Source organism: Sminthopsis crassicaudata, chromosome 3 (genome assembly GCF_048593235.1).
Source record: "Sminthopsis crassicaudata isolate SCR6 chromosome 3, ASM4859323v1, whole genome shotgun sequence".
NCBI lineage: Eukaryota > Metazoa > Chordata > Mammalia > Dasyuromorphia > Dasyuridae > Sminthopsis > Sminthopsis crassicaudata.
In genome coordinates this window covers 321,733,038-321,749,589 of record NC_133619.1, presented here as the reverse complement: position 1 = coordinate 321,749,589, position 16,552 = coordinate 321,733,038, and the positions used below count along the sequence as shown (strand labels likewise).

Here is a 16,552-nt window from a genome sequence, read left to right as displayed (position 1 = left end):
AAGGGTGCCTTTGACCAGGATTTGTGAATCAAGGTCAGCCTGGGTTGGGCAATTAGAAAGGAATCTTAAAGGGACCCTAACCCTCATCACTCCTATTATGGATGCAGATAACATACCCTCCACAACTTATCAGACTAAATAAGGAGTTGTCTTGACCAAATCTACTATCACTCAGTAGCCTGACTCCATGATAGTAATAGGAACTTTAAAAAATAGTAGCAACCATTATAGATTTGGAACTGGAAAGGACCTTTGTGATATTCTTCTAGTTCATTCTCCTACCTTATCCACTCTCCCTAAACTCACACTCAATTAACATTCAAGACCTCTCTTCCAAGATTGCTATGAGGAGCAGTGAAGTAAATCCCTTAGCAAAGTACCTGACTAGTAGATACTTAATAAATTTTCATGTTTGCCAAAGTCCTGGAGAATTAGTAAACAAGCAACATCATTCTCCAGAGCTCATGGAGGTCTCTCGGGTATGGGATGGCAGTTCTGACTCTTGGAATCATAAAGGCTAAAACCTGGAAGAAACTTTGGAAACCATCTGTTTGAAACTTCCCCCTACCAATTTAAAGATGCAGAACTACTAACTATGTAAAGTGGAAAGACATAGACATGACTTAAAATTCTGGCTGTGACATTCAACCCATCTGATGATCCCCAACCCCCACTTCAGTTACTCCATGTATAAAATGTAGGGGTTGGACTAGAAAAGCTCTAAGGTTCTTTCTAACCTCAAGTCTATGAATGCTTGTAATTTATCTTCTAGGGCTTTATACAAGTTTCCCTTCCCTTTTAGACCCTCAAGAAACCTGATTTTAAAGCCATTTGCAGATAATAGGCAGTTAACTTTGGGCTACAAGAGAGCAGCGGAACAGGAAGTTGGTTTCTTGGTGTTTGTGGCAGACTCTGAGTGGACCTTGACTGTGTGAAAATAAAGAGAGCAACTAGTCACTGTGTGTGGCTGCATGTAGGAGGGCTATGAGTCACAGTATTTGCAATGGGGTGTGAGTCAGCTTATGTTGTGAATGGGGGTGTCATTCAGTTGCGAATCCCCAAACAGCTTGAGGGCTTTAGGGTGTATGTCCATTTAGAAAGTGAGGGGGTGGTTAAGAAATGAAGCAGCACAAAAGGTTAGCACCCCCAGTCCCAGCCCCCAGTCTGGACAATGAGCCTGAGGCATGCAGAATCCTAAAGCTGATTGTCATGGACGATGCATTTAGAGATTGTGACAACACAGGTGGGGCAGATGTAAATATGCATTGACACAATTCTGCCCCCCACTAATTGCCTTGTGGGGAAAACCCAGGGGATGGGGGTGGGGTGGGAACAAACGGACCAAAAGCTTGGTGAACAATTGACCTTCAGAGAGTGTATATATCTGTCTTTGCCCCTTAGGTTTTCCCATCATTGTGGATGACTTTTAGCAAACAGCAACAAGCTAAACCAAGTTCAAACAAAGCAAATTCAGTCAATGTCACCCACACTGACTGTTCAGCTGTGACTGAGCAGGGAAAATTGCTTCAATCATTCTGAGACAAATGTAACGGTTATAATAAAGCACTTAGCCATTTCATTGATCTGATGGGCTGTTTCTATCAAAATGGCAGCTATTAGCTGAATTCTTGCCAGTTTGTTACCTGGTGCCTGCTCTCTCTGCCTCAGAAGCTGCCTCTTGCTTCTTTTCATCTGGGAGGCTGTAGCCCAATAAGAATCTCCAATCGCCCATGAGCCCCATAGGAAAACATTAAAGCTTCCCCCAAACAACCTTTGTGACCTGAGGCACATCAGCATGTAGTCATCTAGCTGAGTGACATGCTAACACTATGCTAGAACACAGAAACTTCGAGCTTGGTACACAGACCATTTCAAGGTGAACTGAACTCTTCTAGAAACTCAGGCTCCCCAGGAACCCTGGAAGACAGGGGGTTCACTAGCTGTCCTTGCCTCTCTACTACTGCGCATTGTCCATCTGAGTCAGGTTTCTCTTGTTGCTGCAACTGAGGCTTCAGGCATTCTACATACTTTTTTTTTTCTAGTCTATGCATTCAACTTATAGAAAAATCCTGGATGTCAAATTTTTACTTTCCTTAATGAAGTCATGCAAATGTCACAAGAAATTAGAAATGCTTATAAATTAAGATGATTATGTTTTAATTTAACCAGATGAAATCTCAAGAGTGGAATCTAACAGAATGACTTTAGGGAATCCAGACTAAAAATATTTAGAATAATAGGAGGAACTACTGTCATGAAATTGTTCAGCTTTACAAATGAGTGTTTATTAGGGGCATTGTTATCACTATATTTTCCCTATCATCAACCCCAAAGTGCTGCTTGCTACTAAATTTACCCCCCAAAAATACTTTCAGTGATCATTCAAAAGATTAACTAATATCTATTTAATATCCATTTATTTAATTACAGGCATTGTGCCTTGCATATAGTGGATACTTAATATGTGTTTATTAATTAATTGAATTATAAAAAACAGTCATTTTATCCACTTGTACATTAATCGCCAGAACATTAAATATGCAAGAGTAATAGTGGGATAGCAACTTTTTCAAAGACTATTTCTCTGAAATTGATGAGAGAAAGAAAGAGGAGAATAATAATAATAATAATAATAATAATAATAATATTGGCAATGATAGGGAGCATAAAAGGGTAGGTAGAAAACAAACCAAAATTAAGAAGACCTGAAACACATTAGTTGTAAGACTATATATAAGTCATTTATTCTCAGTATTCTGGACAACTCTTTAAAATTTTAAATTGAAAAAAATGTGTCAAGTGTACATTTGTTGAGGGGGTTTCTTATATGGGAGTCTCCTATGACAATGTAATCACAGGCTGACTTAAATCATAATTATAATTGGCTTGTATTTGGTATTTAAGGTTTTGCAAAATACTTTATGTATATTAACTTCTCTAAACATCACAGCCACCATGTAAAATAGATATTTCAGCTTTATTTCTGATCCCATTCTACAGATTGGGAAATTAAGACTTCTAAACTAAGAGATTAACTAAAATTTGATTTTGCCAGCAAGGGGAAATTCCAAGTTTGAGAATTTATTCCACCAATGCAAATCCTAACCTACTTTGATATGGTAGATAAAAAGTTGCATGAATCTCATAAAAGTTAAGTAACTTACTTGTCCCTGATCACATAATTGTAGGTGAGGTTTGGTATCTGGGCTTGCTGACTTGAAGTCTAGTGTTGTATTCTTCTACCCTGCTGCCACTCTATCATAAGCATAGTCAGACAAGAAACATTAGACAAATAAGTGAAGAGGAAATCTACTTAGTTTCTTGGTGACTGAGCAAATCTCTTCATTTCCTTAATTTCCAAATCTATGAAATGAAGCATTTGGGTTAGAGGATCTCTAACATCCCTTCCAATTCTAAAGGCAACAATCCATCGACATTTTAGCATAGTTATTGCTTCCAAAAATGAGGTTGGAGTGACCTGCTGCCAAAACTTGGCATGAAAGCTGAAAAAATTTCAAATCAGAAAGCCAATTTTTTCGGTTATTTGATTCCAAATATTTGGATATTTTGAACACCTGGAAAAAGATTTTCCTCCCACCCCCAGGTTGGAAGGTTTGACAGAAAGGAAATCAAACATTTGACTTTTTAAGTGAACTTGGTTTTCCTTCCAATTATGATTCCACAAACTTATAATTAGAATCCTACAGAGATGCTTTAAGAAACTTTCTGAAAATGTATGAGTGGTCCCAAAGGCAGAGTTTTGGAAGAAAATGGAGGACCATTTAGAGGTGGAAGAAATAGATTAAGCATGAAATTTGAATGTTTCCATCTTTCCAGCCATTATTTTATAACTTCATCAGGAAAATGGGTTCAAGTCCCTGCTGCTGAGAGGTGGCACATGGTCAGATTTAGGATAAGATCTAGAGTTCAGAATGCCAACCCAAATCATCAGAGGATGATTAACAAGGAGAGGCCAATGTCGTTTACCAGGTGAGGGTCATAAACTTGGCATGCAGCATCTTGTTAAGGAGATATCTGCCAAGAACCACATCTGCTTTCTAACTCCACACTCAATACCAGTCAGCTATTTCCTATTGTCACCACCTGACAATATCCAGGCCAGATTTGCTCAAGACTGGATTTAACGAGAATTAGAGAGAAGTAAAAGCAGTTGAGGCTGAGATAGAAACTTCCATTAGTATCTGATCCTGGGATCACCTGCCTTTCATTGACTTTCTAATTTATCTATATGGTATCTCAGAAATCTCAGTGTGGTTTTAGGGTTAAAACTGAATTAAAACATTGGATTGCTCTGAACATCTCCTAGTTGTTGACTTTGTGGGATGTTAGAAGATCACATCTTGATCTGATTCCAATATTTTTTTTTCTGTTTGTCCAATTGTCCTCTTGATCTCGGTACTCCTCAGAACCTTGTGGGCTCTGCATCCATGGTCTTGATTCTTCCTTCTGCTTCTTATGACCTAAAGGAAAAGCTAATGCATTAGAGAAGAAATGTAGTCAGGAACTCAAAAGGTTGGAATCTGGCTAGAAAGCCAAAGTCAATAACCAAGGAGAATATGTACCTATTTGGATCTAATGGTAGCCATCTAGGGGAGAGAAAGAAAAGAGGAAACAAAAAAATGCATATGGTAATTTTGTTGTATATTTGAAAGGAATAGCATGTTGTATACATAGTAGATTTGCAGTTTCATGAGGAATCATTCTTTTTGGTTGTACTATATTATAGAAATACTTGTTTTATTCCATAAAGTTAAAACACATACATATATTGTATATATATAAAGAGCACCAAGGAAAACAGAATCATTTTCTAAGCCAAGGTCAAAAGCAGGAAGAATAAGGGAAAACCACATCATGTAATCATTCTCTGGAATAAAGTGAATCTAGAAACCACCATCAGGAAGCCTAAAGACCTTTAATAAAGGATATACCTGATTTTTTTTTTTCTGCTCACTGACCTTGACTTTCAGGTTAACCATTGCAAATTCTGATGTTTGATTTACCACAGGATCTTAGAATCCTAATGCAATGATACTGAAAGCATATATAGATCCTTCACTTGTAATATGGATCCTTGAGAGCCTCTTATTTTTGTATTAGAATGTAACATTTTGCTAAAATCCACTGGACACATGAGGGTCAAAAGACTCTTGTTTAATATTAATTATAAATACACTTCTAAGCAAGGCTTAACTTATGGTTTGTAAATTTTTCTTTTAAAAAGATTTTGAAAGTGAGTTTCAATATAATTCATTTCCTTTGTAATCCTATATATTTTATTTAATCATTTAAAAACATCATTTTAATAATATTTTTATTTTTTCCTAATCACACATAACAATTTTTAACTTTAAGTTTTGAGCTCCAAATTCCATCCTTCCATCATTCTTCTCCCCTCTCCTTGAGGCAATAAGGAATCAGATATACATGTGCAATTATGTAAAACATTTCCATATTGGTCATTTTGTACAAGAGTAATGAAAGAAAGTGAAAAATAACATTTATAGTCTGTACTCAAACAATATTACTTTGTTCTCTGAAGGCAAATAATATGGTTCATCATTAATCCTTTGCAATTGTCTTGGATCATTGTATTGCTGAAAATACAATACTACTGTTACTATATAAAACATTCTCTGTTTCTGCTCATTTCACTTTATATCAGTTCATGTAAGACTTTCCAGCTTTTTCTGAAATCATCCTGTTTGTCATTTCTTATAGAACCAATAATATTCCATCACAATCATATACCACAGCTTATTTAGCCATTCTCCAAATGATAGGCATCTCTTTAGTTTCCAATTATTAGCTATCACAAAAATAACTGCTGTAAATATTTTTAGAAGGGCTCCATAGGCTTCACCGATCTGTTGAAGGATTCTCTCTCTCTCTCTCTCTCTCTCTCTCTCTCTCTCTCTCTCTCTCTCTCTCTCTCTCTCTCTCTCTCTCTCTCTCTCTCTCAGACTCTCTCTCTCTCTCTCTCTCTCTCTCTCTCTCTCTCTCTCACACACACACACACACACACACGCACACACACACACACACACACAAATGAAAAAGCCTTTCTCTACTCTACAATTTAAAATCAAGAAAAACTTTCATCTAGAGTAAAGGATTAGATTTATAGAGAAATAACCAGACTGCACCCTTCTCCTAAATCAACTACCCTATTGCCCTATTTTCAAACTCTACCTTAGGAATATACTCTATCAGGATATATAATCAATCTCCTTTTATTTCACTCTTTTTAATGTTTGCTAAAATTGTCAAACTAAGTGCTTGAATTTTTCTAAGAAGTATTTTCCACATTTCTAAGAAAGAGATATTGAAGATGCATTTTAGAATACTGGTGCAGCAATCATAATTTTTAAATTTCTTATGCCTATTTTTTTAATAAAGCAACTTGTAAAGTATAGACAAATAAAAAGACATGGATTTTATCCTAAAAGCTAATAAACTACATCAGACTGAAACAGCAATTTAGACTTCACATACAATAGCCAAATGGTAGATAGTAAAAGTTAGATTCAAGTATTTTGGATTCTTTATGATTTCAAAATATTAATGGAGTTACTCACTGTAGTTGCTCACTCCCAGTGGGCTTTACTTCACCCAGGAAATAAGTTATCAGGAAATAACAGGAAAAAAGGGTGGTGCTTATAGATCACCTGTCAAGGAGAACTTAATTTTTCCTAGAAAGAAAAGAAGTGTCAAAAATAAAAGAAATTAAGATATTGGTTTGAGATGAATAAAGGAAGTTTGGGGAGAAAGAAGATCTAAAAAAGCCATGGGAAACAAGTTCAGATTACATTATGGAAGGACCTTCCATGTTTATGACATCACAATGTGACTTCAAACATACTAACTGTGGGATTCTGGGCAAGTGATTTAATCCTGTTTGCCTCAGTTTCCCTATTTGAAAAATGAGCTGGAGAAGGAAATGGCAAACCACTCTAGTGTCTTTGCCAAGAAAACACCAAAGGAGCTCATGGAGAGTTGGAAACAACTGAAACAGTAACAACAGTCTCTGCTTAGCAGACATGCTAACTTAGGTCACTGGGAAAGGACTTTGTTATTATTAGTAGGATGGGTTCCCAAAGAGTTGGACATGATTAAAAAAAGACTAAATAAAAACAAGAATTATATATATATATATATACATATATATATATATATATGTATATATATATATATGTATATACACATATGTATATGTATATATATATATATGACATGCATATGTGTAATATATATATATACATACATTAATTTCATTTCATTATTTTGAAATTTTAAAATGACCACTGAAAAATACTTTTATATGAATTTATCTTTTATGTATTTAAATGACTTTCAATAATATTTGACACCTGGGAAGAAATCATAAAAATACATGATTTCATGGAGGGAAGCTTACAGTTAAATAATTTCTCTAGTGGTAATTTCATTATTTCCCTGGGGCCAAGGCCCATAATCTTCAACAATAAGGAGTTCAGGGAAACAGAAATGCTTTCTAGTAGAGATAACATTTGTAAAGTGCTTAGCACAGAGCCCAGCACATAGTAGGTCCTACATAAATGTTAGCTAATAATAGCTAAGCAAATATTATCTCATTTGATCTTCACAACAATTTTTGGAGTTAAATGCTATTATTTTCATTTTACATATGAGGAAACTTAAGTAAACAGGGTTAAGTAACTGGTCCAGAGGAGTCACACAATCTGTGTCTGAGTATTTGAGTGTCTGAGGCCAGGTTTGAACTCAGAAAGATGAGACTTTCTGATTCCAGGACTAACCCTCTATCTGTGTGTGTGTGTGTGTGTACATATATATGTAAAACATATATGGTATAATTTGAGGAGTAATGAAAAAGTCCTCCTCCACTGCACCTATCTATTTAGTAGATGGATAGATAGATGGATAGATAGATAGATAGATAGATAGATAGATAGATAGATAGATAGATAGATAGAGCATTTATAAATTGCTTCCTCTATGTTGGGAACTATGCTAACTACCATGTGTATAAATACAAACAAATAAATAGTCCCTATCTGCAAGGAGTCTATGTTCCAGTGGGGGAATGAAAAAGAGTTACAAATAAGGGAAAGCAGGTGTGGATACTTATATCCTTGAGGTGGAGGTAAAATCCAAAGAATAAATTGAGCATGACCAAGGAAATTCATAAAGTGGCATTCCAGGATAAGGATTCACCAATCAAAAAAGAAAGCCACAGGGAAACTGCATCTTCAGGATAAGAAATACTATACCTATGATACTACTTTTAGATATTCATGCCTTTGGGTCACTAATCATATTCCTATAAAATTCAAAAACTACTCTAAAAGATTACATATCAGCTAAACAGAAAAGTCATCATATTTAGCAATTAGGTGATCACTAGCAATCTTGGAGGAGTTGTTTTAGTCAAGTGATGATAAAGTCAATCAATAAATCAATCAATCAGAGAGGCCTGGAGAGACTTACATGAACTGATGCTAAGTGAAATGAGAAGAACCAGGAGATCATTGTACATAGCAACAGCAAGATTATATGATGATCAATTCTGACAGACGTGGCATCTCTCAAAAATGAAACAATTCACACCAGTTCCAATGACATTGTGATGAAGAGAGCCAGCTACACCCAGAGAGAGAACTGTGGAAACTCAGTGTGGATCACAACATAAGCATTCTTTCTCTTTTTGTTATTGTTTGCTTGCATTTTATTTACTTTATCATTTTTCCCTTTTTGATTGGATTTTTCTTGTGCAGCAAGATAATTGTATAAATATGTATGCATATATTGGACTTAACACATATTTTTACCACGTTTGAGATATATTGAATTACTTGCTATCTAGGGGAGGGATGGGGAGAAGAGAGAGAATTGGAACATGGGGTTTTGCAAGGGTTAATGTTGAAAAATTATCAATGCATATCTTTTGAAAACTAAAAAGCTTTAATAAAAAATAAATCAATGAATGAATCAACAAAAATATGTTAAACACTTGTTATATGCTAGGCCTTATGCCAGCTGGAGAGGTAAATGGGAAATGAATCATCAAAAATAGAGTCAACAAGTCATAGTATGTTGTCCTTCATGGTCAAAGTGACATCACTATGTTGGGGTCATGGTCCAATGTGTCCAATTGTGACTGATTAGTCAATGTGAGCTTACCTTTCACAAGGCAGGTGCAAGTAGGGCATATGAACATCTAGAGTGCAAATGTCTCTAAATTTGTGCATCTCAATTTTTTTTGAGCTACTGAGTTAAGATATATTTTGGCTGTTTGTGGCAGCCCTTTTCATAGTGGCTAGAAGCTGGAAGATGAATGGATGTCCATCAATTGGAGAATGGTTGGGTAAACTATGGTATATGAATGTTATGGAATATTATTGTTCTATAAGAAATGACCAACAGGAGAAATACAGAGAGGCTTGGAGAGACTTACATCAACTGATGCTAAGTGAAACGAGCAGAACCAGAAGATCATTATACACTTCAACAATGATACTGTACGAGGATGTATGCTGATGGAAGTGGATTTCTTCAACATAGAGAAGAGCTAATCCAATTCCAATTGATTAATGATGGACAGAACCAGCTACATCCAGAAAAGGAACACTGGGAAATGAGTGTAAACTGTTATTTTTACCTTCTGAATCCAATTCTTCCTGTGCAACAAAAAATTCGGTTCTATACACATATATTGTATCTAAATTATACTGTAATATATTTAACATATATAAGACTGCTTGCCATCTGGGGGAGGGGGTTGGGGGAGGAAGGGAAAAAAATCTGAATAGAAGTAAGTGCAAGGGATAATGTTGTAAAAAATTACCCATGCATATGTACTGTCAAAAAATGTTATAATTATAAAATAAAATAAAAAATTTAAAAAAAAAAGATATATTTTGGCTATGAAACAATTATAAGCAAAGGAAGAATAAAGTGAAAGTCTGCTACTTTTTTAAAGACATAAGAGACCTAGATACAATGAAAGACAGCATGAAAAGTCAGTAGACAAAGTAAGCGTGGCTATAGAGTGTGTGTGTGTGTGTGTGTGTGTGTGTGTGTGTGTGTGTGTGTGTGTGTGTGAATTAAAGGGGTATGGCTGGATGGGATTAAAAGATAAGATGGCATCAGTGAGACAGGTTACTTCTTGATCACAGACAGAGAAATATAGAAAATGGGGCATAATATAAATGGGTTTAAAGTGTTGTGTAGGGAAGAGAAAAGAGATCACTAAGGATGGGAGAAAAATAGAAACAAAGCCCTATGCTGAGAACAGGACTGAAAAAGGAGGTAAAGTATGTTTTGAAAATAGAAGAGAAGGCTTAGACTGCCACAATGGAGAGTGAGGTAGTCAATTAGGAAAGAACAAAAGAATTTCAATGTATCTGGGAAAATCCAGCATAAATCTGTGTTGGGCTCAGGCATATAACTTTCTCTAGCATCACAGATAAGGGAAAGTATATGGAAGGAATACCCAAGAGTTCAGATTTGTCAAGGCAAGAACAGCTATAGGACAAAGGGAAGGGAGCAAGAGATTCAAGATCAAAAGATAGTTTCTATTTGAATTGGGTAACTGGGGTCAAGATCTCAAAGGGAAGGAAGTCAAGTCAGAACAGAGTGATTGACTAGATGAATAAGAAAGAATAAAAGACTAATGAAGTCTTGTTGCAAACAAAGAATAGATTTAAGAAGACCTAGCCAAAAGAAAGAAATATAAGAGTAGAAATGAAAGATGGAAGAAGAAAAGTCCAATTCAGGTTTGCTATGATCTAAAACAGCAAGCTCAATTGATACAATTCTACCTGAATAGTCTTCATTACCCATGAAAATACACACACACACACATACACACACACACACACACACACACACACACACACAATGACAATTCAAGAAAATTCAATGCCTTCATCAATGCCACTTAACCTCCAAGACTCTACTGTTATTTTTCCATATTCCTTTACTCTCTTAATAAATATTCTCTCCATACCAAGAATTAAATTCTAGAGTCTACATTACAAAACATGACTGACTAGTCTCTGAAAATAATTCTTTTTTTTTATATGAGATATTAGAAAAGACCATGTTAGTGAAAAGAACAATAGTGTTGGAATCAGAAATTGTTCAGTGGTGCAACTGTGTCTGACTCTTCATTACTGCACAGACCATAATACACTAGGACCTTCTTTCTTCTATCTCTAAAGCCCGAGAACCAGGATTCAAATTCTGTCTCTAAACTGTGCACTCTAAGCAAGTCACTTAATTTTTTTCATCTTTTTTTCACATCTAAATTGAGGGAGTTGGATTGGATGCCTTCTAATATACCTTTTAGCTTTAAATATCTGACTGTATAATATACTACCAGCCTTCTTGGTACCTCTTCTTAGCCTTCTTGGTCCCCATGGGAAACGTGCCAGTGTATCTATTTCTATAGCTGTAAAATATATGGCAGGAAAGAAGCAATGGAAAAGATGATGGATTTCCAGTCAAAAGACCCTGCTTCACATTGTGACTCTATTGTTATACCACCAAGTCTGCTTCCATGACTTTGACCAAGTCATGGAAATGTTCTTGGCCTTGGTTTACTCATCTGTAAAAAAAACATTAGGGTTGAGCTAAATGGCCTCTGAAATCCCTTCCAGCTCTATATTTTAAAAGTTCTGAATTTTCTCTTTCTGGTGTAAATAGCAAGAAAATGAGAATTTTACTCTTTTGGGCCACCCAGGGTGACTCCATTCTGATCTTTGCCCAGAGTTAAGGAAGAGGCAATTTGGGCAGTACAAGGCCCTGGAGTGTGGAGCAGAACAATAGTTTGATGTAGGAAAGGGAAGTGGCTGGTGAAGACAATCTCTTGCTTCCCAATATTGCCTTTGTCCTGCTCTGTATATATGTGTTTTTTCCATTTACCTACAACATGGAGCATCCTCAGAGTTCATAGTAGCCCAATGCCTGATATACAGTGAAGATTTGTTATAAGTGTTAATTGATTGATCAATAGCACTGATCTGAAGCCAAGGGGGCCAGATCATGTTTTACAGTCTTTTGTGACTTTTAACAAATATGTAGTACCCAGACTCTCAACTCATTCTCCCAATTCACTTAGATCATCTCTGGTCCCCAGAATGTCACTACTACTTCTCCCTGGGGTAAACCTGAGAAACAGAGGACTCAAGAGAGGAATTCTAGGATGATTCTTCCCGAGCCTTCATTTGAAAAGAGTCAGCTTACTTATGCTAAGATGTAATAAATTAGCTCATTGTCCTGAAAATGCTCACAATGTCCAATAAAAATAATAGTAGTAATAACTAGCACTTATATGCCCCTTTATATATTATCTCATTTGATGGTCAGAAGATCACTATGAGTCCTTTTATTTTCCTCATTTAACAGATGAGGAAACTGAAGGTTGGGAGGTTAAAAGAGTCATGATGATGGCACAGCTTGTGGATGTCTGAGGCAAAATTTCAACACAAGTCTTCCAGACTCCTAGTGTTATGTTACATCCATCTACTAAGCCAAGGTTATCAAATTCAAATAGAAATCAAGGCCACTAAATTGTACATAAGGATACATGCAGACCACCCATTGCCTTAGAAACCACATAATATTATCTATGCTCTATTGTGTTTTAAAATACTTTGTTAAATATTTCTCAATTACATTTTAATCTAACTTGGCTGAACTGGGAAGCCCAAATCCAGACTTTACAGTAGACACTTCTGCACTGTCACCTACCTACCAATCAGAATAATTTGTTATACCATACAGCATGGCTTCTGATCCCACCCAAGATAGGCATTTCTCATTCTTAATCTCTTAGCTACCTAGGGAGTTTGCAGTAATTTTAACTCATATTGGTTATGGATATCATTTCTGCCCCTCTCTTTGCCCCCATGCATGTACTCTCTTCTATCTCTTCTTCATGGTCATAGAAAGGAACCACTCCCATGAGTAGAGCTTCTACACTTATAGCCACACACACACACCCACACACACACACTTCAACCATATTCCCTGTAAGCATGCTGAAATATTCCTTTTGCATTTCTTTGCTGACTGCAAGCCACACTTCAGGTATTGAAAGGAGGAAGTTAATTTGTGGAAGCACACCTGTGTCCCCAACTATATGTCAAGGAAATCTAGACTTCCTGGGCTAACACAAGGTTGGATCAACTTCAGCTTGCCCCTCAACAGGATCTCAATGGGAAGTAACACAGTAACCATAGTAACACTCTTTGGAAAGACAGCATTGCCTTGCCATGAAAAGAGGGGAGGGGGCAGCAGAGGGTTCCCTGCCAAATTTGACAGAAAGAAGGCTTTTCTCACTGCAAATGGAGTGTAAACTGCACTCCTACAGCTGAATTTTGATTTTTATTCTGACTCCCATGTTGCTTGGATAGCATTCATGAGAACAACACCCAAAGATCTTACTGAAATCTCGTATATTAGATAGTAGCTCACAATTATAAAGTTCTAAGATTTTTTAAACTTCTACACACACACACACACACACACACACACACACACACACACACACTCATCTATGATGCAGATAGTAGGGATGCTATTTCCATTTTACAGATTAGGAAACTAAGGTTTAGTGAGGCTAAGTGACTTACCTGAGATTAGATAGCTAAAAAGTGTTCAGATCAGTAATTTCCTTACCAGTTTCAGCATTTCTTTCTCTTTCTCATATATGGTCATAACATATAGCAAGGAATCCAATGATCACAGTAAACCCTAGCCCTAGACAGAATTTTGGAAGGGAAGTTTGTCTCCACTATCTCAGCCATTTTTGCTGTTTCAATAATCTTTACTCAGTCCCCCAGGAGTCCAGTGCTTTCATGTGCCAAATGTATTTCAATTACAGTATCCTACCCAAGCAGAGCTCAGGCTTCAATAGTCTACCTCTCCATTCTGCCCTCCTGCTTATGGCTCTATTTATCTCATGAATGATCACATACTAAGATAGGTGTGTATACATACACACACATATGACAAATAAAAGTTTGATGCTGTATCTCCTTTATGGAGTATCTTGTTTTACTTTTTTAATTTATTATCTTTTATTTTCACATCTTCATCTTTTTCAAATTTATCCTTCTCCCTCCCCTATTTAGAAAGACAGCCCCTGTAAATCAAAAATGAGAGAGGAAAAATCAAGAGTCAAAGTTGACCAATACTTTAGTCACATTTAATTGTATATGCAATATTCCACATCCATGGCTGCTTATCTCTGCAAAAAAGGGGGGAGAGATACATTTCTTCATCTCATCTTTGGGATGCAATATTTGAATTTCTAAAAAAACAGGAAGATTCATCTTCCTGAGTTCAAATCTGATCTCAGATATTTAATAGGTGTGCGACTCTAGGCAAATTACTTAGCTCTGTTTGCCTCAATTTCTTCATCTGTAAAATAAGCTGGAGAAGGAAATGGCAAACGATTCCAGTATTTTTGCCAAGAAAACTTCAAATGGAGTTGCAAGAGTCAGACATGACTAAAATGAGTGAACAATAACAAGAAATTTAATCTATAAATCAATTAAATTCTTGATTTGATTTTCTGTGACTTATAGCATGTTTTTAAAATTAAAGTGTTTGCAAAAGACAATAAACTTTATGGCTTGATCTTGACATGGCACTCCCAGAGAGAGAAATTTGTTTTAGTGGTATTTTTAAGAGGGAATGGGACTGGTACCATGGTAACAGTAACAAGGTCCAGTCTGTTCCAGTGTGCTAGACCACTTTATGCTGATAACTTAGATAATCAGAAAGGAGGCAGAAAACCTTGGTAGCTACAAAGTGGAAGAGAAGGATTAGGGTTTCAGTTTTAATAGTAAATCATCTAGCAAATGAAAGGATTACAGAGAAATGAAGCTGAGATTTCAGGGGATGTTGGCTGCCAGTGAAGAAGGGATCAGTTTTTCCTTGCCCAAGTTTTTCAGGGAAAATGGCATGGTGACTTAAGAGAGGTAGTATCAGACCCCAACTAAGAAAGCAGAGAGAACCCTTGTTATTAGGGAGCTGAGGCCAGAATAGATGTGATTCTATCTAACCTTTGGTTAAAAGCAGGGAAATTGGGACTAAAATATGATAGACTAGGAAAGGGGAAAATTATTGGTGGGAAATTTTGATCCTACTCTTTCCCCAGACTTTTAAATTTTCTTTTCTTCATTTACCTTCTCTTTTTTGCTCCTGTGTATTTTCTCTACCTTTCTTTCTTGCTTAATTTGCCACTATATAGAATTAAATCACAATTTTTAGTATTGGGCAGGAAGAACTAAGTAAAAATTCTGCCTCAGAACCTGATCAGCTTTTTAGCCCTGGGCAAGTCACCTAACATGTCTCATCCTCAGTTGTCTCATCTGAAAAAGGGGGAAAATAATAGTATTTACCCCAAAGGATGGTTGTGAGGATCAAATGAGATAATATACATTCATACATACATATATATATGTAAACATTCAAAAATTAAATGACCATATAAGTGCTGGCAATCATTATTATTACTATTATCATTTATTATTAAATGAAGTGATATATTTCCCATTCTTAGACTAAATAAGGCTGATAATTTTTTAATTTCTGCCAAAGTTCCAAATTAAGTTGTTTTTTTTTTAATTCATTTGATTTTTCTTTTAGATCTCTAGTAGATTTGCAAGCCTATTTTAAATGAAAAGAGTCCATTTATAATGGTGAAATTCTAATCAATATAGAAGGTGGTAACCCACAGAAAGTTACATGTTGCCTTTGGATTACATACCAGTGACTCAAAAATGTCCTCAAGCCACGTGTTTCCCAAATCTTACTATTACAGATTGCAAGACTAAGACAAGAGGAGAAGGATCAAAGGACTATAAATCATAGATATAGAGCTAGGTGGGAACTTAAAGCCATCTAGTCTCCATCCTCCTCATTTTATGAAGAAATTGAGACCTAGGAAAAAGTGAAATTGTTCACCTAAGGTCACATGAATAGCAAGCACCAGAGGTGAGATTGAAACTCAGGTCTTTAAGTTCAGTCAGTGTTTGAAATGAAGTCCTTGTTTTAAGAAGTGAGGAATTTGATTTCTAGTGAGGCAGAAAATTTCAATGAGGATCTCAAATCACTTACATGTACTTTAAAGATCTGAAAGGAGCACCAGTTTGGATATAGATAAAAAAAATAAAGAGAAGTGAGTACAGACTCTTTTATTCAATTTAAGATTAGCTACATGAAAAAACAATCAGAATGGGTTTTAGGAAAGCTGGGAAAGTCAATATGAGCACAGGTAAATACGTTAGCAGCTTATCAGACCAGAGATGCTGCAGGGATACTTAAAACCTACAGTACTCTTTCTATAGGAGGCAAGAAGCCTGAAGTGCTCAGTGGATTGAAAACTCAAAGCATTCTAACCACTCTGACCACAGTGATAAATCATGATCTCAAACAGGGCAATAGTAAAAAGATAAATAAGGAAACCACATTATGGTTAAAGACTGGAGACAATAAAACATCAATATTTTATATGTGT

The 16,552-nt window shown here is 36.0% G+C and overlaps 2 long non-coding RNA genes across 2 annotated transcripts in view; one reads left to right on the top strand and one right to left on the bottom strand.

Moving 5' to 3' along the window:
• Positions 1–1,579, top strand: part of LOC141559530 (uncharacterized) — a 3,345-nt gene extending 1,766 nt beyond the window's left edge. The window contains exon 2 of the long non-coding RNA XR_012487465.1: positions 1,402–1,579. This is a non-coding gene — a long non-coding RNA (uncharacterized LOC141559530). The remainder of the gene's footprint in view (positions 1–1,401) is intronic.
• Positions 1,580–2,719: 1,140 nt separating this feature from the next.
• On the bottom strand, positions 2,720–6,818 carry LOC141559531 (uncharacterized). The gene is made up of 2 exons (XR_012487466.1): positions 6,600–6,818; positions 2,720–4,493 (listed from the first exon to the last, which is right to left on the bottom strand). It is a non-coding gene; the product is annotated as an uncharacterized LOC141559531 (long non-coding RNA).
• Between the last annotated feature and the right edge of the window lie 9,734 nt (positions 6,819–16,552).